The 19,484-nt window shown below is 45.4% G+C and overlaps 1 protein-coding gene across 2 annotated transcripts in view; it reads left to right on the top strand.

Annotated features, from left to right (window-relative positions):
- Positions 1-19,484, top strand: part of PTPRA (protein tyrosine phosphatase receptor type A) — a 117,785-nt gene that overhangs the window by 22,206 nt on the left and 76,095 nt on the right. For both annotated transcript variants that reach the window (XM_014876180.2, XM_014876178.2), the window contains exon 2: positions 4,385-4,519. The gene's annotated coding sequence lies outside the window, so the exon portion shown is untranslated. The remainder of the gene's footprint in view (positions 1-4,384; positions 4,520-19,484) is intronic.

The following is a 19,484-nucleotide window of genomic DNA, read 5'->3' as shown; positions in this document are numbered from 1 at the left end:
TGCATGCCTTCCTTTATCTGCTTTTCTTTTAAAAAGTGACTAAAGCCATTGATAAATAATGCTAATTTTTGCTGCCATCTGTGAATACAGGACCAAGCTGTTTCAGAGCAGCATTTTTAGTGCTTTATCTGTTTTGTTGGGGGGGGGGGAAGGAAAAAGGCTCTTTGCTTTAGCAGCAATAACCTGTCTCCCACAAGTTGTAGTCTGTGCTCCCATCTACCACTAAAACCCAAAGCAAACAAAGATTCGTGCAGAGACAGGAAACCTTTTGGGTGTAATTGCTGGGAGGTCTTTGCTTGCAGGATTTTTGGTTCACCCAGAAAGGCAGCTGAGCAGGGCTGTGGTTCACTGGGGTGGATTTATGATGAGCTCTCCCTGGGCTTTAATTGGAAGTTTTTTTGGCAGCTCTGGGAGTTTCAGACACCCTGTGCAAGAGTATCCTGGCCAGGCTGAGTGAAAATGTCCCAGGGAGGGAGGGAGGGAGGGAGGGAAGGGGCTGGTGTGTGGAGGCAAAGCTGAGCTACGCCCTGATGACAGCCCTGCCTGCAGGCTCCTTTATTTTGGCCTCGAGCCTTAGTTTACATAATCCTGTCCTGATCCCTCTTCTTCTGCATGGATCAGCCTTAGAAGACCCTCCAGTCTGACCAGATCAAACTGGGAAGCCCATCATCATCTCCCATCATCTGAGCCAAGGAGTGCAGGTGTTGGTGGAATTGGGTTGCTTTGGCTGTATCAGACCTCACCAGTGCCAGGGCTTGATTTTGGGACTCCTTTAGAGGCTGAAAAAAAGAAATCAAACCTTGAACATGGTCTGGAGAACTGTGGAGCAGGTCTGGCTCCTGGAGCCTGTGTATTGAATAGGTGCAGCCTGCATGGGGGAGGTCTCACCTGCAGAGTCCTTGTGGCTTTTTCTCATGTGTTCATCTCTGAGTTGTGTGAGTTTCCCAAAGTAGAACTGGACTGTGATTGGGGATCACTTTCCCAAACTAGAACTGGACTGTGATTGGGGATCACTTTCCCAAACTAGAGCTGGACTGTGATTTGGGATCACTTTCCCAAACCAGAGCTGGACTGTGATTTGGGATCACTTTCCCAAACCAGAGCTGGACTGTGATTGGGGATCACTTTCCCAAACCAGAGCTGGACTGTGATTTGGGATCACTTTCCCAAACCAGAATTGGACTGTGATTTAGGATCTGGTCTTTAGGGAAGCTTGTCACAGCGATGTGTAAGAGCATAATAAAACCCTAACTGCTTCACTTTAATGTGTCAAATGACTCATTTACAGTGTCATCTGGGAGAGATGAGGCTCTATGAGATAAGTAAGACTTGCATGGAGAGGGGGAATATTGAGTAATGGACCCACAGCTATAATTGGAGGAGGAATAGATCTTCCGTTTCAGATCTGAGGAAGTGGTTGATCTGCCCGGTCTGTAAGTGAATGATTCTTCTCAACTTCCTCCACATATTCCCCACTTCCTCTGTGTAATATTCCTGTTATTTATAACTGCTGCATTGAATCCTAGAGGCAGATGCTGCCTGCATTTCTGTATTATATAGAAGTTAAGGTCCAACAGGTTGGTGGATAGTCCTGACCTTCTGGGAGCAAATAGTTGATTGGAAGCAGGAAAAATATTTATGTCCCTATAACTAACCCCCTTTTCTCTATATTTATCATGTCTGAATATAGAGCAACCCTGTCCATCTCTTCCCATGCCAAAGGAGGCCAGGGAAGTGGCAGACAGACATACAAAGGATTATTATATTTGATCAGGCTTGGAAATGGGTTGGAGATAAAGCCCTTGGTGTTTACTGGACCATTAAACATTTATTATCATCTCTCCAGCATGCCGGTGGTGCTGGAAATAAGAGCTGTGACAAAAGAGTGGGGTCAGCAGTTGCCTTTTGCACCGATGTTTGTAAATGCAGAAGCAGGTCCTGTGATTTTTTGGAGAGCTTGGTTGGGGGGAGCATCTGCCCAGATGCCGTGGAGAAAAGGAGCAGATGAGCCAGCAGGCCAGAGCTCCTCTTTATCACAAGGAAACGCTGAAATCTTAGGAAGTGAGAGAATTTAAACAACAATGAAAAAAAGATTAGGGCCAGAGTTAGGAGTTAATTTATCCCTGCCCTTCCTAACAAAAATACTTAACGCTCTGGGATCGGAACAGCTTTTGGATCTGGATTTAATTAGGTGGAAGGAGGGTTTGGGCCTCTCTCCCCCAGCTCAGCCACGCTCCACGAGGCATTTCCATCATCAGATTTTTGTTTCCTTTTCTCCCCCTCGCCAGGTTTTTGCAGGGAGAGGAGAAGTGTGGCCGCAGGGCTGGGACTGGGCTCGTGGGGCCAGAGCTGCAGCACCTGGTTGGATGATGGGGCTTTTGAAAAGGGGAATATGAAGGGATTATTCTATTGCTGGGAGGCCACAGCCCGTGATTCCTACTGCAGGCAATCCCTCTGAAGTCAATGAGATTGGAAAGCGTGGAAATCAGTATGGAATTCAGCGTTTTCCTGGAAAAGTGCGGGGGGGATATTTGTTTTACTTGCATGTAAATTACTTCTAATAAGGCTCCATAGACACAACTGATCCTTCTCATCACAGTTACTGCTCCTTCCAGTCCCAGAGTCGCTCTCACTGCCCTCTCATTTTTAAATAATTTTGCAAAAAAAGCCTCCTGCGTGGGAATTCTGGGAATGACTCAGGCAGGAGCGAGTCCTCGTGCACTGGGGACCTGTGGTGTGAAGGGAGAAAGGAGACAGGCTTGTTTTCACACTCCCTCATTTTGTGTCTCTGACATGTTTCTGTTCCACCATTCAGATGTCTTCAGGCTGAGGGATAATTAGAGGGAGCCTGTTTGGCTGCAGAGCCGGATTGGGAATCCACATTGCCGGCAGCAGGCTGGGTTATTTGTTGGGGAATGCAAAGCAGTGCAGTGGGTGTCCAGGGAGCACCACCAGGGAGGAGATGCTCTGCTGCTCCTTCCCTGTGCCTGCAGAAAGCATCTCCTTTCTCCAGCCTAAAATAAATCCATAGAAACACAGAATGGTTTGGTTTGGGTTGGAAGGAACCTTCAAGACTGTTTAGTTCCAAGACGAGTGACAGGGACACCTTCCATTAAACCAGGTTGCTGCAATCCCCATCCAGCCTGGCCTTGGACACTTCCAGGGATGTGGGAGGGGAGGATATTGGGTTTTTTTCTGTGTCTCTCTAGCCTGGCAGTCTCCGTCACCTACACTCAGATGTTTAAGGGATTCCTGGGAGCTGCTGCTGGAGCTCTGGGGCATCGGTTCTGCTGCTGCCTTTGCTGTGGGTGGCTGCTTTGGGTGCTCATTCTGAGGCTTTAAATAAAGCATTAGAACAAAGAGCAGCAGCTTTTCTCTTGCTCCACTGAGGAAGGCATTGAATTTTGCCAGATGTTCCCAGAGTACAGGTGGTTTCAGCTGTTTTAGACTCACCTCACCTTAAAAAAGTGCACCTTGCCTGTTTGTGCTTTGCACAGCACGTGGAAGATGTGGCCAGCTTGAAAATGAGATCTAAAACTGGAAGAGTCCTACAGAAAGTAATTGAGGAGCCAAACATACACAACTGAATAAGTGAGGAGAGAACCAGGTCCTGTGAAGCTGGTTGCCAAGGGAATAATTCACTTGTCTCTCCCCCAGCCTGATGGAATATTGTTTTCCTTTCCTCCTTGCCAGCATACCCACAGCTCCAGAGGAGCCACTCTCACTCCTGTAGATGCTTTAACTGATACATTCCTAATCCCACCTTGGGGCTGTTTTCATGAGCAGAGGAGCCTTTGAAGGCACCTTCCCCTGTTCCAGGCCTCCAGAAGAGTTTGTGCTGTCCAGAGCTTTGTCCTCTCTTCCCACTGGTGCTGGCTGGCCTGATGAGTACCTGGCTCCTGCCCACAAACTTTCACTTTCCTCTCCAAAAATAAGGGCATTTTAAAGGCAGCAGTCTAGATTTGGATGTGAAATCATGCAGGAAAGGAAACTTTTCTAGCTTCAGGCCAAGTGATGTATGTTCTTTGGTGTCCTCTCTGCCAAACAGAACAATTTAAGAATAATTTTGTTGTTTATTAGCTGCTGGTGTATTAACAGGCTGTGTAAACTTGGGTTATTCCCTGAAACATGAGCTGTGCTCTTGTCTTCTCCTTCACCATCTCCACATCTTCTGCAAGCTGGTTTTCATCCATCTGAGCTTGGAATACTTGGATAAACTTATTGTCTATGGAGACTCCATTAGTGTCTGGGACAATCTCAGTCATCCATGACAGAACCCAAGCACTTGGGGCAGAAAAATGCTGTTTGTTTAATGTGGCTGATCCATGTGAAGGGACTCACTCATCTTGGCACAAGCCACTCACTGGGTGTTCCTCTCTTCCAGGGCACATCGAGAATAATCATCAGCCTTGACAAGGATTGGTTGTGTCCTCCTCATCCTCCTGGTTTGGTATTAATTGGGAAAAGCTTTGGCTGTCACGTTGGGGAGGTGCAGAGGTGAATGAACGTCCCTCTCAAGGTACAGTAGAGGCATGGAGGAGGTGTTTGGGCTGTGGAGCTGCTGGAGCCTTTGGAGGTTCCAGGGTGTAGATTCACATCCCTCAATCCCACATAGAGAAATCTGCACTCCATCCTTCCCTTGTTCAATCCCAGTGAGCAGAGTCTTCTTAGACTGGGGGTGTCGGGTTTGTTTTGGTGCAAACTTGGATAAATGCAATGTTTTCTCTTCATTTACTTTATTTTTTGAAACTTTTGGGTTGTATCATGAGTAGAGTTTGGGCATTAATATTTACAATATTTTGAAGAGAATTTTTCTTTAGTTTCTTGTCTAGACAAACCAGTATTAGACTAAAGTATACTGAATTAGTGTTAGACTGAAATATATTCTTACCTTGGTGCAGATGGGCACGGAATTCTTGAATGAGTGATTTATAAAGGAGGGGGAAAGAAAAAGCCCAGAGTCTTTTTGAGGAAAGGAAGGTTGTGGAGTAAGAAGGAAGGTTCCAGAGTGTAAGAAGTGTTACTCAGGACATTGGTGAATTAAAACCCAGCATCCATCAAGGAGTTTGTGGGAAGTTTTTCTGCTCGAAGTTCTTCCCGTGGTCTGACCTGTGGAAAAGCTTGAGGAATGCTTTTAAAAATTAAAAATAAAAACCCTACTGTAAGATTTCACGTTGGGTGTTTGGAAGGACTCGTTCCAACCCAGGTGGATTCAGTGCTGCTGGAGCAGCAAGGGGAGATGTGCATGTGAAACCTGGGGATTTGTACAAACAAGATCTTTTCCTGAAGCATTTCTTGTTGCTGCGGCTTTCATGGGTTCACCCTGTCTGGAGAAGTAGTTTGTGTTTGTGGTTTGATATTTCCTTAAAGCCTCCACAAATGGTCCTGCCGACCCTGCCTGCTTCACAAACATTTATGGTTTCATATAAAAATTCTTTGAACTCATTGCAAATCTGATTTGATACCTCAGTGCCAAACTGAAGCCAGTCCTGACTTTTAGGGTTGACTGAATCCTTCCCTTGGAATTTGTGTAATATTTAGCAGTGAGTTTCAGATCTGTTTGTGTGTGTTCCTCTCTGTACTTCACTGAATTTCATGTTGTGTTTTGCTACCTATATTTTTTAATTGTTTTGAGTTTTTTTCCCCTCACTTTTTAATTTGGGAAAAACTCCTGTAAAGATCAACAGCTGAATGAATCCCAGTAATTAGAGCTGTCCTATGTAGGGCCAGGAGTTGGACTTGGATGATCCTCGTGGGTCCCTTCCAACTCAGGGTATTCTGTGATTATAATTTGCTGAGAAGTGGCCAACTGTCCTAGGAGAAAGACTTTGTCTTTGGTGCCTGCCTTCTCCATAGCTGATCTCAGAAAAAGATTAAATTCAATGAGACTGAAGTCTCAGAAGTAATTAATGTATGATGCTCAGCATAAACATTAATAGACTAAACTCCACTTATTTTTAAATTTTTACTAGTATAAGAAAAGGATTTTTTAGAGAAGCAGGAGCTTGGATGTGCCTGTCAGGGCTTCTGATCTCTTTGGGGTTGGAATTCAGTGGTCAGCTGGGATCCTGAAATTGCTGGATGTGCCTGGAGCCACAGGAAGAGGAGTGGCCATGGGCTGATCACTGTGGCCACTGCTGTGACTGGCCAGGTGAAATGGTCCCAACAGAATTGCTTTTGTGTGAGTGCTTTGTCTTGCTCAATCCCCACGTGGATGTGACTGTGGGCTGAAGTGAAATAATCCCTCAGCACCTTCCTTTTAAAATTGGGATTAAAACAGCAGCTTCTTCATCAGAGTCCTTTTGGGATAAGACAGCAAAGTCCACCCTGAGGTCATGGGACTTGTTCAGGTGCCTCAGGTAGTGTGGGATCCTAGGTGGGATTCAGAGATGGAGTGTCAGAGGTGTCCATCATACCCAGAGCCTCTTGACTCCTGTGGAAAGACATTTTGGGCTGAGTGTCTTTTCTCTCTCTAAAACAGGGGTGATGGAACAGCTGATGGGAGCTGGAAGGGCTTGTACACCCATTTCTGCTTGTGTTTCATTATCCATCACTTCCTGATTGGTGTCACAGGGCCAGAGCATTGAGATTCAGAATATATGGGGGAAAAGTGATGCATGAAGCCTACACAAAGCTGCCCACTCAGATTTCTGGGCTTTGTTTGCACGGGTCACATTCACTTGTCACAAGTTACTGTCTTCTTTTTGTTAACTATTTCAGCAATGTCACACATTTATTCCAGCTCAGGCATAGTAGTAGAGCAGGGAGCCTGTGTTTGCAGAGCACAGGTGAGAAGACTTGTGAATTTAGATCTGAAATGTTGATTATATCCTAAAAGAGTCTTCTTGTCTGATTGGAAACCTTGGGATCCTGAACATCCCAGCTCTGGTGGCACCTCTGAGTACAAGTCATGGTGGTCTCAAATCCAAATTGGCTTAAAATGCATTACTGGAGATGGGGAAGGAGGGTGGGAGTAGGAACAGACCCACTACCAAACAGGTGCTGTCTGTCCCAGAGGGTGTGAGTGGGAATTGTAGAATATTTGGTTGGAAAGGTTCTTTAAAGGTCATCTCATTCCACCCCCTGCCATGGGCAGGGACACCTCCCACCATCCCAGGCTGCTCCAAGCCCCATCCAGCCTTGGACACTTCCAGGGATCCAGGGTCAGCCACAGCAAATCTGGGCACCCTGTGCCAGGGCCTCACCAATCTCATAGTCAAGAAATTCCTTCTAAAATCTGGGTTCACTCAGTTTTGTCCATCATAATTATTTTCATGATCCCAGCAGGTTTACAGGAAGGGTAGGGAGGGAAGCATTCCTGATGCCTTCCAAAAATCCAATATTCCAAATCCTGCAATGGGAATGTGGGCAGGATCATCTCCTCCAGGTCCTTAGACCACCAGCCCTGCCTTGGGCTCACAGAAATCGTTTTGTTTAGGAAAATCAAGGGCCTTGTTCAGAAATGCTGGAATTTCTTTGGAAATTCAGCTTTCAAAATCCACAGAGAAGCCACCCCTGCTCCCAGCAGCAGGTCGGAAGCTGGGTTTTTTGGGATTGCTGCCAAGAAACATTTCTTGGAAACCCTTCCATGTGTGAACAGCAGGACAGGAGGTCTGGGTTTGAACTCGGGATGGTAAAACCAGGGAGGTTTTGGCAGGGCTGTGTTCAGATGCCTCATTCTTGGCCTTTCTCCTTGGGGTGTATGGGCAAACCCCTGCCTGGGCTGGCTCAGAAACTTCCATCTGACTTTGTAGCAAAGCTGAATTTTCCACTAACTGGGATTGAAACAGCTCTCTTAATTTTTTGGATGGATTTCTCCAACCCATTGACTACACCCAATCTGTATTTTTAAATGAAACAAGTGCTGAACCTTCCCTGCAGGGGCAAGAATTTTGATAGAATCATGAAATGGCTTGGATTGCAAGGGACCTTAGAGACCATTTGCTTCCAACACAGGGACATCCTTCACTAGACCAAGCTGCTCCAAGCCCCATCCAGCCTGGGGATTCTCTGAAACCATCCCCTGATTTTATGATTCTTTGAAAATTATGAAGCTGTAGCCTGGAGTATCAATTACTCCTTAAGCCAGGTCAAACTTTCCACTTTTTTTTTTTCTCTAGAGGTTCCTCATTGCCCTCTCTGAATCCCTTCTTTCTATTTTTTCGGGGGAAACTATAAAATTTATGTGGAGAAGGAAGGAAAATCTTCTTCTGACTGCAAGGGCCAGGTCAGCATCTTTTTTTAAAATCCCTGTGAGAGCAATTTGTCAGAAAACCTTGTGGGAAGCACAGAGCTGGAGTCTAGTGGAGCCAAGCTGAGCTTGAACACTCCCTTGATTTGAGCTCATATCACCAGCAGGAACAGAAATCTTTTTATCAGTGACTTTATAGGATAAGAAGGAGAATTTCCCAATGGATGGGCTTCTTCCCTAGGTTTCATTCTCCCTGAGAAAAGCAGATCCACTGGGAAGTTGGTAGCTCCAGACAAGTATGTGCATGCACTGATGTGCATTCTCACCTGTAGGTACACACAGAGCTTTCCCAAATTGCCCAGAACCTGAGAAAATAGAGATAAAATCAAAAAGGCAATTGTAGTTAATTACACTTTCAAGGCAACTGGAGATTGGTTGGAATCCTGTGGGATTTCTGAGGCCTCCCAGTGCAATTTCAGGTGCAGTGTGGGCAGGAGGGTTTGGTGTCTGTGTTTGGAGGTGTCTCAGTTGTGACTGTCACCTCTGGCTGTTGAGCTGTGCATGGCACAGATGTCACCACTAAAACACAGGTATTGTCTCTTGGCAAATTCTTCACAGAAATTTTGAGTTTCAGTTTAAAAAAATAAAAGCATTTTGTGCATGACTGAACTTCATTGTACTTATTCCATTTACATCCTTTCCCATTTCTTCCCATCCTCACCAAAAACTGGCCTGAATTTTGTGGTTTGGGTGATGAGAAAAAGCCACATTCCAAGAAATCCTGGATTTGGTTTATAGAGGAATTGGGATGTGACCAAAGAAGTGCCAGATGTGGGACGTTCAGGGGGTTGCAGGTGAGCTGGTGTGGAGTAACAAGTGTAGAAATCCATCGTGACAATTAAATGTCTTATTTTCTATGATGTGAGCTTGGAAAATTAAAGGAAAAGCCTGACTTTTAACTCTAGAAGAACCAAAGTCTTGAGGGTTTCAGCAGTGGGAGTCACAAAATACATGAAGCTGTGTGGGACAGCGTTTCTTGCTGTCCCCTTCTGTTCCTGTGGGAATTTAGGGAAAAAAAATGCTCTGCTAACTTCAAAATTTTGCTTGACCCAACCTTTGAGTTTCCAAACACCTTCTAACCATGTCCCATCAAACTCATAATTACCTGAAATTGCAGTTTTTGGGAGGTCCATGTGAGTATTTGTTCAGACCTAGACTTCACCAGTAGCAGAAACACATGATGTTTTTAAAAAGACAACACAGACTTGATTTTATTCCCTTAAGATGGCAAATCTTTCTTCAAAGAATCATGAATTAAACAAGACAGTGCCTCACAGCGGGTATTAAGGTAAAAAATAATAATTAAAAAAAAAAAAAAGCCTTTGGAATGGGCTTTCCCTCTGGCATCTTCACTCAGGTTCTGCAATCAGTAATTCAGAGGAGGTTTTGTGGGGAGGTGAGATGCAGGAGTCGATATGACTTCCCCAAGGGTGAGAACTTTGAGAGCTGGGACCTGAGCATTCATCTCTCTAATTCCAGCTCAGCACTTCACTGTGAGATCATTACTTTGTGTGATTAATCTGTGCAATGCCTCCAAAGCCTCTAAAACCATAATGCTACACATCTATTGAGGAATGTTGCTGCCAGTTGGAGTATTTGGGAGTCTGTTGCCATCCCTGACACCTTTTTGCTTCAACTTTGAATACAGGGAAGCATTTCCTGGCCTTGGCTGCTCTTACTCTGTTCTGATCATCGGGGCTGATGTAATCTTCTTTGAGGAATAGTGTTTTCAATAGGGACAAAGAGTTCTCAGTGCAAAAATCATTCATTTGATAAGTACAGGTACAACTGCAGCCGTGACAGCATCATTCAGAGTTTTCTTGCAATGATGAATAACGTTGTGTTCTTAAAACTCATTTTCTAAAGACAGGAGAGCAGAAACAGGGCACAGTCTGTGTTTATAGGCCCCTCCATCCCAAATAACCTTCAGAACCTCTGAGCATTTCCAGCCACATTCAAGAAACTTCAAAATCTTCCAAATTCCGTGGAAGTTGAGTAGCAATGATGGGAGGGTTGAGTGGAGAGACCTTGAGACTTTTTGATGCAAATTCTGCAGTGTAAATTTACTTCTTAGGTAATCCATGTGTGATTTTTAGGATGTTGCCAGCTCCTCAGTTGATGTCATGGTATTAGCAAATCCTAGAGTGTGGTGCTGGGCTTTGCCCTTCACTGATTTAACCCCAATTTTATGTAGGATGACTTCATCCCCCTTCTCTCAGAGGCACGTGCTGCCTCTTTCACATTAACAGATTTACCAGCAGCACCTCACACATCTCAAACTCTTTGTGAGTATCTGGGAGTATCTGATGCATCACGTTGCAAAGTGTGAAATTGAAGATTCAGCCCCACTTTGATGCTTTGGCTCTGTGAGCAGCAGAACTAATGTGGCTCAGCATACTAATGAGAGAGGGATTTATTGCTCTGGGTCTGGCTGGTGTTGAGCTTCACCCTTGAAAAATTCCTGGGAGGATGCTCTTCCTTTTGGGATGAGCCTTGTGGAGTCCTTGGCAAACAACTGGCAGGAGGAAAAGCCCAGCAAACAGCCCCGAAATTAAATCCTCTAAGCAGTTTATAAAAAACCTTAAGGAAGGAAAAAGGAGAGATTGAAGTGGAAGTCACTGCTTTTCATGGAAAGAAAGTGAGGATGAAACTAAGGAAAGGCCTAAGCCCACAGGTCACCACAAGGATAAAATTAAGATGCCAGTAGCTTTCAGCATCACTGGGACATCAAAAATGTTTTCATTTTGGAGAAACCCTTCTCCAGCACTGTCTGTTTGGGTCACTGACATCTGTTCATTTTAATTGGAAAGGAAGCAAAATGAGTGAAAGTGTTGCTTTTAACCTTGCTGGGCTTGGTAGAAAAGCAATTAGAGATAAAAGCTGGTGGTGATGGTACCTGGAAATAGTGACTGGAGAAGGCTTCATTGAGATTAAACCTCTTTATGAAGACAGGACTTGAAAATTCTGTGTGTTTGTCACGTGCCACATCCTTTGGGGTTTGCTGGGAGAGAGGAATCCTTTGCACTCCTCAGATTTGTCATCTGGGCAGTTTAAATTCTCTAGAAAGGGCTGGGGGATCACCTGGGGGAGTTTTGTTTGCAAGGATGGCTTCCACCAGGAGGAGAGAATGCCATGGGCTGAGGGCTTGTGCACCTGGCTGTGGTGGTCTCTGGGAATTTGAGAGATTTCCCTGGAAGCTGGCCAGGCTGGAGACCCAAAACTCTGAATTATGTGTAATGTAATAGCTGAGTTAATGAAAAATCACAGAATCGTATGGGTTGGGAAAGATCTCCAAGATCATTGGGTAAACCTGTGACCCATTCCCACCTTGTCACCCCTGGCACTGAGTGCCATGTCCAGTCATTCCTTCAACACCTCCAGGGATGGGGACTCCACCACCTCTCTGGGCAATGCTTAACAACCATTTCCATGAAGAAATTCCTTAAAATTAGATGGTCTCCTGAATATTTGTCCTCTTGACTCGGCTGGAAGGCCTCCAAAAGCCAGGATGAATTTGGTGTAGCAATTAAATGTGCATCAAAAGTCACAAAAACAAATTCTATTTGATTTGCTGGTCTTCTCCACATCCAGCTTTTATATCCCTGGGATGATCTTGATTTATTTCCACCAAGAAAATTAAATCCCTTCTGAACCACTCAGTCCAGAACTCAGAGCAGCACCTTGACATTGCTGCTTTGGGAACCCAGAGAATTTCAGGATTGGAAATTCCAGCAAACCAGGGTTTTTGGCAACAAACTTCCAACTCGAAATCCTCCAGGAGCACAATGCATTACAATTATAGCAGCTTTCCCAGGTCAGGAAACAAGCAGAGGCACGGCTGTATTCCTGTGTGTGATATTTCTGACACACAATGTTATCTTGGGGATTGTTACGTCGGCTTTTATGTGGCTCAGAGAGGGTGGGGCAGAGGTTAATTGGTCATGTTAATGGTTTTCATGTTCCTAATTTAGGCTCTCAGTGCTGTCCTTAGGTTTCAGAGCGAGTTACGAGAATTATTTATTCTATTGTGGTGCTGTCACATCTGTGGTGTGGGGAGATGGCTCCAGCTCAGATCACCAGAAAAGCTCATTCAGTCAAGTTTTGGGGTTTTGTCCTAAGAATCCTAATGGATGGACTTCCCTGAAACCAGACCTGTCTGTGCAGACCCACACCCAGCTGGGCTTCAGCTGAGGGACAGGAACCACTCACTGTGTATTTGTTCAAACCCTTCTCTGGCAAAATGTCTTTAATTCACCCAAAATGTGTCTCTTTGGACATGTGTTCTGGAAATGCAGTGGAAACTAGTGCAGAGTTCATGGCTTTGTGGTTACAGGGCTTTTTTCCTTCATAGAATTACAGAATTATATAATTGTTTGGAAAATGCCTTTTTAAGATCATTGAATCCAACCCTTAACCCAGCACTGCCAAGGCCACCACTAACCCATGTCCCCAAGTGCCACATCCACATGGCTTTTAAATCCCCCCAAGAGTGATGAATCCATCACTGCTCTGGGCAGCTGTACCAGGGCTGGACAACCCTTTCCATGGAGAAATTTTCCCTCATATCCAATTTAAACCTCTCCTGGTGCGACTTGAGGTCATTTCCTCTTGTCTTCAAAATATAAAAAAGCCCCAGAAATTAAAACCCCAAATCACTGCAACACCCAAACCCTCAACTTGTTTTGTTTAGTGACGATTTCTAAAATAACTTCTGCTCACCAAAGCTGTGGAAGTAGGTACCTAATGCACTGGTTGAGGGGTACAGCTCAATTAAAAAGGAAAAAAGATTGGCTTTTGGTTTTTATTCTTCAGTGGCTGGTGAGAGCAGAAGAATCAGCTCTCAGGAAGTTAAAATTTTGGGGTTTTCAGCTTCGTAAAGGCTTGAAATGCATCTTTTTGCATGAATTTAAAGTCAAAAAGTGTTCCAGGCCAGGTTGGACAGGGTTTGGAGCAACCTGGGATAGTGGAAAGTGTCCCTGCCCATGGCAGGGAGTGGGACCAGGTGATCTTTAAGGTCCCTTCCAACTCAAACCCCTCTGTGATTCACAAAAGATATGAAATGCTTGTCTCTTTTTTCTAGAAGCAGAAATGTCACAGCTATCACAGGGTGATTACAGAAGAAACACACACAACCATTCTGCCAGGGATCAAACTTCCTTTTTATTTATGATGTGCTCCTCTCACAAATAAAAAGCTTATTTGCTGAAGACCATTTGCTTTTCTCCAGCCAGATCGACAAGGCTGCACTCAGGAAGCACCAGAGGGATGGCTTCATTTTATAAAAATAAAAATAATAAAAAAAAAAACTTCTGAGAGAGCTCTTCATGTCATACTTCCTCTATTCAGGGCTCCAAGTCTTTCACAAAACTGAGCAGAATCCCATGGGGCCTCAGCCATCCCGGGGTGGTGGATTGAATGACTTAAGTATCTTTTTCTGGTCTGATTTGTGACTGTAGCTTTAATTTATTGCCTCCTCTGTAAACCACAGATATGTTTGTTATTTGCAATTACATGGCAAAAAAAAAAAAAAAAAAAAAAGGCTTTATTTGGATTTTTAAGTCATTCTTGTTCTTTGCAGTGGCATTTGTTGCAGTGAAATCCTTTTATGAGGCTTGTGGGGAGAGTTGGGTTGAAATAGCTTTTCAAAGGGACACGTGACAGGCAGCAGCTCAAGGAAGGGATAGATTGGATATCAGGAAAATTCCTTCATGGAAAGGGTGGTCTTGGGATTCTAAAAGCCCTGTGGATGTGACAGTGCTGGGGGAACAGTGGACTCAAAGACCTCAGAGGGATTTTCCAGCCTTAATGGTTCTTTGATTCTAAGCATAAAAATGAAGTTTTTATCCCTTTGTGGGGCCGGGGTAGTGCAGTGTTCACCCAAGTCAATTTTGTACATGCAATATTTGGATTTTTTTTTTTTTTTTAACTGTAGAAACCCTCCTACCTGAAATTTAAACACTTACAGGAGCTGATCTTCAGTTTATCTTTCAAAAAATTGTCCCCATGACGGGCACCTTATGCCCTGATGTTTATGGTCACCATATTCACATACCTTGAGTCAGCAACCTCCTCCTTGTCACTTAACACACCTTTAAAATGTTCGTGCTGAAATTGCCCATGTGTGTAGTAGTTTCTCTGTTTTGCTTGACTGAATCTGAAAAGGGAGGAACTTGTGGGTCGGATCCAGGGATTAGTGATATTTTGAAAAAAAAAAAAAATTAGCTTTCATGTTGGTTTCAAATCCATCAATCCCTTAAAAAAGCAGAAAGAGAGGATGCCCAGAGAAGCTGTGGCTGCCCCTGGATCCCTGGAAGTGTCCAAGGCCAGGCTGGACAGGGCTTGGAACAACCTGGGACAGGTGGTCCTGGATGAGCTTTAAGGTCCCTTCCAACCCAAAACATTCTGGGATTCTCACAGGATTCTGTTCTTAAGGACACAATTACCACCCACACTGTTCAGCAGTGCTGATTTTGGGAGGCTCTGCTGTCTGGATCCCAGTCTGTTGTGAAAAGGGATCTCATCCACGATGTGGTGGAGTTGTAGGCCCAGTGCATGGAGCAGCCAGGCGTGAAAAAAAATCAGATTGCTCATAAATATTTTACTATATTTTTAAAAACGTTGCCCAGTAATTGCTTTCCTATCGTTTCCTTCTGCCTGCATGAAAATAACATATGCCAGCATGAACCCCAGTGGCAATGGGGAAGGATTGAGTGGGAGAAAATGAGGTTATCTCTTGATCAGTATTTTATCAGCTCAATAATAATATTTTGATTAGGAGAAGTAGTGCACTGTCCCTCAAAGAGGCACAGGCTTCTTGTGATTTCTGTGTCCCCAGAGTTGTTTGAGGAGGATTGAATCCCACACAGCTTAAAAACACCAAACACTAAGACCAAAGGATCATCTTTTAACAACTCTGTCATCTGCTTTAAATCCTTTCCATTTCTCCAGCCTGAGTGCCTGGAAGGAAACTGGAGCTCTTCCCTAAGTGGTGTTGCTGCCTCTGGCTTGCTCTGGACACCTTTGATGTAGGAGAGCAGAATTTGTAGGAGAGCAAGGGCAAATTAAAGGGCTTTGAGTTCAGGGATTATTAATCAGACCTCGAGGTCAGGGTGGTCTCAGAACCTCAGGTGTGGCTGCTCTCTTTCCATTTGTCCTGGGCATGGGCATGAGGTGGCTCCAGTTACAGATGGATGGGAAAGAACCTTTAAAACCATCCAGTTCCAACCCTCTGTCAAGGTCAGGAACACCTTCCACTAGCCCAGGTTACTCCAACATTAGCCCAGCCTGGCCTTGGACACTTCCAGGGATCCAGGGGCAGCCACAGCTTCTCTGGGCACCCTGTGCCAGGGCCTGCCCACTCTCACAAGGAATAATTCCTTCCCAATATCCCATCTAATCCTCCTCTACTAGTGGGAGCTCATTCCCTGTGTCCTGTCCCTCCATCCCTTGTCCCCAGTCCCTCTCCAGCTCTCCTGGAGCCCCTTTAGGCTCTGGAAGGGGCTCTGAGCTCTCCCTGGAGCCTTTTCCAGGTGAGCACCCCCAGCTCTCCCAGCCTGGCTCCAGAACAGAGGAGCTCCAGCCCTTGGAGCGGCTCCACGGCCTCCTCTGGAGCTGCTTTAACAGATCTGTGCCTTTCTTCTGCTGGAGAGCCCAGAAAATGCCATTGATCAGTGCCTTGGCACAACCCTGCAGTGCTTGGCACTGGGATCTGGCTGGAATTACAGAGCTCAGCCCAGGCTCCCTTTCCTCACACTGCTGGGAAATGAGGAATAACCCAACTGCATCCCAGGAGTTCTGCAGGTGCAGAAGGTGAGCAGTGGGAGCTGCAGGGTGCAGGTCCTTTGTACCTCCCTGCCCTTTCCTGAGCACACTCCCCACACTCCCTGCCTGCTGCAGATCACTCCCTTCGGGTGTTGAGAGCCTCTCTCTCCATCTCTGCATCCCTTGGCTCAGGAGCCAGCGGTGCCTGATGGATACAGCACTGTGGCACTGTGCCACCAGCCTCGCCAGTGACCTCAGCAGAGCCCCTCTCCCTGCTCCTGCTGCTGAAAATCCAGGATAAAAGGCATTATCTCATCAAAAGGAAGGTCTGAAGGTGATGCTTGCACGTAGCTCTCTTTGTTGTAGGTGTCTGTACTCACGACATCCTTCTCATCCTCGGAAATCTAAAAGCTCTGTTCAGCGAAGGACTGCAGTGCACAGGGCTCATGGCAGTGTGCAGTTAATCACCAGGCTGCATCCAAAGGAAAAGAGAAACCTTTTGCTCATAAAAAGGGTGGAAAAGAGATCAAGTATTTGCATAAATCAAGAGATCTTTGCAGCAGCACGGTGCCATTGCTGGGAAAATTCATGGGGACCTCATAGATAAGTGGAACAGGAGTGCTGAGCACCATAAGGTTGTGTTTTAAAAACCCCAGAGTTCATCTCTCTTTTTGGATGTTAGAGAAAATTGTGTGGGCAGAAGCAGTGGTAGAGTCTCTGCACTTGTATCAGGGAAGCTGCTGATGGATTTCACCAAATATTTTCATTTGAATTGAGGTTGTGGAGGAGATAAATGATAGAGCTCTCCAAAACGCCTGGAGGTTCCTTGTGGCAAACTGGGTTTCTGGGCTTTGAGGGTGCAGCCATGGGGGAGTTACCAGAAAGACAAAGAGATAAATCCAGGATTGCTGCCAGGATATCTGCTGACAGTAAATTTACCCATGAGATGTACGACAGCTTCTGGAAAAACCATGAGTGCCTGTGCTGGGTACAGTGCAAATATCCACAAATCAGTTAAAAAAAAACCCCACATCCTCAGTGCTTAAAAAAAGTTCTGCAGGGAGAAGAGGTGGAGATGCCAAAACTGGGAGGAGCTTTGATATTCAGCGTTGAAAAGACATTTCCTGAGTAGGAGGTTGGAAGGATGGATCCTGTAGGTTGGAGAAACACGGGAACGCTGCCTTTCCTATTGCCCCCCACATTCCCTTTTTTTTGCTGGGCCATATTTATTATTTCACATGGGTTATAACTTCCTCGTTGGCGCACGGGGGTGTGGGAGGGGGAAGGAAATGACACTTGGCTTTCTTTGCAGGACTTTGGGAAGAGCTGCACAGTAAAGGTTGGCTCTAAGAGCTCGGTAGAGCGAATTCCTGCAGGTACCTCGGGTGAAGTAACCTGAAACCTGGCATTTGGGGTGTGGCAGAGGAAGATTGCAACCTGTCCAGTTTTGCCTTGGAACGTAACACACCGTGGAAAAAAAAAGCCGGGTTTTTTTAACGCTTTTTTTTTTTTTTTTTTTTTTTTTTTTTTTTTTTTTTTTTTTTGTCTTTTAGGTTTTAAATGGCTCAATGGTTTTGGGGCGCTCCCCAGCCGAAGGTGGCTGGGCTTTGTTTGCCTCCAGAGCCCTGTTTCCCTTCACACAGTCACAATCAGGCAGGAAATGGGTTTCTTGTCCAGCCAGTTTTGGTTTTCTCGACAGCAAAAAGCTGCCTGGGTCCTGCTGGGAAGCTCTCCAGCTCTGCTCACCCCCACACATCTCTGTGCAATTCCTCCAGAGCAGCATCCAGCCCAAGCTCAGCCTCACCTGGCTCTGCACAGTGCTCCTCCTTGGAGTTTTTCTGCCTTTTACCTCAAAAAAAACCCCAAAAAAAACACCCAAGCAGCTTTGCCTGTTCCTTTTTATGTCATTGTACAAAACGCTGCTGTCACACCCACCAGCTTCCTTTTAGGTTTTACCCAGCTCTGGGCTCTGGGTGCCTTGAATAAAGGGATTTATGCCTGGACATGGCAGTGGCAGGCTTTTCTCCTGGCATGACCAGACTCTCAATGTGACATTCAGAGCTGTAAAACACTCCCTGACAATAGCTTGTGTTGTTCAAAGAGCAGCATAAATAATCAAGGGTGGGGGGGGGGTTCTCTTGGTTTTTTGTTGGTTTTTTTGGGTTTTTTTTGTGAGAAGAATAATATCTCTCCAGGCTGGCTGGGGAGGCGAAGGGCAGGCACTGTTGGAATGTGGAGGGGAAACTCAGGAAAAGGTGACATAGAAAAGGGGGGGGGCTTGAGCTTGTTTTCTAGAAGGTTTTTAACATGATGGTGTTGGACTCTGTCTCTCAAACAAGGTGTTGGGGCCTCTGCTCCTTTTTACACACATTTTTTATACAGAATAAAATAATTCCATGTTCCAGGTTTCTGTGTGTTTGCAGGGACCTTGTGGCTCTGCACAGCTCCCTGACAGGAGGGGACAGCCGGGGGGGATTTGGGATCTGCTCCGGGGAACAGGGACAGGAGGAGAGAGCCTCAAATTGTGCCAGGGGAGGCTTAGATTGGATATTTCCTCATGGAAAGGGATGTCCAGCCCTGGCACAGCTTCCCAGGGCACTGGTGGAGTCCTCATCCCTGGAGGGGTTTAAAAGCCATGTGGGTGTGGCACTTGGGGACATGATTTCGTGGTGGCCTTGGCAGTGCTGGGGACGTTCAGTGGTTTTGGAGGGCTTGTCCAACTTTTTTGATTCTATGATTGTGCCCAGGGCTTTATCCATCTTGAAAACCTCCAGGGATGGAAAGTGCCCAGCTCTGGGCACTCAGCTTGACCAACCTCATGGTGGAAAAGCTTCTCTTTGTACCTTGAATGTCCCAAATCTTCTGCCCATCACCTCCTGTCCTCCCACCCTGTGAGAGCCGTGCTCTCCCTTCTCCCCAGCGTCCTTGGAGATGCTGCAGAGCTGCTCCAAGTCCCTTTCCTCACCTGGTGCTGGTAGCTGAATATGCCCAAAGAGAAAAAGAGATAAATATTAGTGTTTGTGTACCTACCACATACCTCAAATTAAACTCAGAAAAGGAAATTTTTTGAAGAAGTTACCAAAAAGATGCATTAGCAATTCAATGACATTTCTTCCTGGTTCATTAGCCCATGTATGTGGTGACTTGCCTCTTCTGAGACTTCCGTAGAAAAAAAATTATTTTTTTCATTTTGTTTCAGTCTTTACATTCCTTGCTGCCAGTACCTAAGAGGTGACGTGATCCCATCATTATTTTTTCAATTAGGCATCTTTTTGGTGCTGTGACCTGAATGCAGGCCAGAGCAACTGCTGTTTTAATCCTATTCAATACGATTTTATCTTCTTTCTTATAATTCTTTTTTTAAAAAATCAAGAATTTCACCACCAAACCAGCTTCTTTTTTGTTGATTTCCCCAATACTGTGTAAATAAAGCAGTGAATAAATGTATTTTGTACAATGAACGTGCAGAGGG

This window comes from Sturnus vulgaris, chromosome 4 (assembly GCF_052056855.1).
Source record: "Sturnus vulgaris isolate bStuVul1 chromosome 4, bStuVul1.hap1, whole genome shotgun sequence".
Lineage (NCBI taxonomy): Eukaryota > Metazoa > Chordata > Aves > Passeriformes > Sturnidae > Sturnus > Sturnus vulgaris.
Note: the sequence above shows the minus strand (reverse complement) of the source record. Positions and strands in the feature narration are given on the sequence as shown.